This window comes from Oryzias melastigma, linkage group LG9 (assembly GCF_002922805.2).
Source record: "Oryzias melastigma strain HK-1 linkage group LG9, ASM292280v2, whole genome shotgun sequence".
NCBI lineage: Eukaryota > Metazoa > Chordata > Actinopteri > Beloniformes > Adrianichthyidae > Oryzias > Oryzias melastigma.
This window is the reverse complement of record NC_050520.1, coordinates 17,141,115-17,141,756: the sequence shown is the minus strand read 5'-3', so window position 1 is coordinate 17,141,756 and position 642 is coordinate 17,141,115. Positions and strand designations below refer to the sequence as shown.

At 55.3% G+C, this 642-nt stretch overlaps 1 protein-coding gene across 1 annotated transcript in view; it reads right to left on the bottom strand.

Moving 5' to 3' along the window:
• The window catches only part of LOC112138175 (actin, cytoplasmic 1-like), a 6,925-nt gene that overhangs the window by 3,338 nt on the left and 2,945 nt on the right, over window positions 1-642 (bottom strand). The window lies entirely within an intron of this gene.

Genomic DNA, 642 nt, shown 5'->3' with positions numbered 1-642 from the left:
CCTCCACTCAGCTGGGCGGAGGAGTAGCGTCGAAGCACCAAACGCGATTCGCGTGATAAATTCACGTGCCCCGCGCGGGGAATTTGCTTCTCGCGGCTCGTCAAAAAATGTGTTTCTGTCGCCGCGCCGCGTGTCGAAGGGGCTACCAGCTCCGTCTGTGGATGTCTATCTCAGAATGAATGAGAGACATATATGATGTCGAGGAATACGTTTTTTGACGTGCTGGCTGTTCCTAACCAGAACTCCACAAGCTCCGAGCCACAGACCTGTAGCCCGCCCCGCACGACGATCCGCGGCACCCGCCTGTCAGACATGTGATCCTGAGCTCGGCTCGCGCCTGCGCGCGCGTGTCTGTGACTTTTAAGGTTCACACACCGGCTGTGTCGGCGCGCATTCCAGTCCATGTAAACGCGATAGAAGTCCGATATTCTGCTACGCGCGTTTGCATAGAATCCCCATGGAAAGCACCCACCCCCCGAATGCGCGCTGATGCAGCCGCCGCGCGCACGAGCACCCCACACCTCCAATGAACGGAAGACACATACAGACGTGGACAAAAGTGTTGGTACCCCTCCGTTAAAGAAGGACAAGCCCACAATTCTCACTGAAATCACTCAAAACGTACAAAAGTAACAATAAATA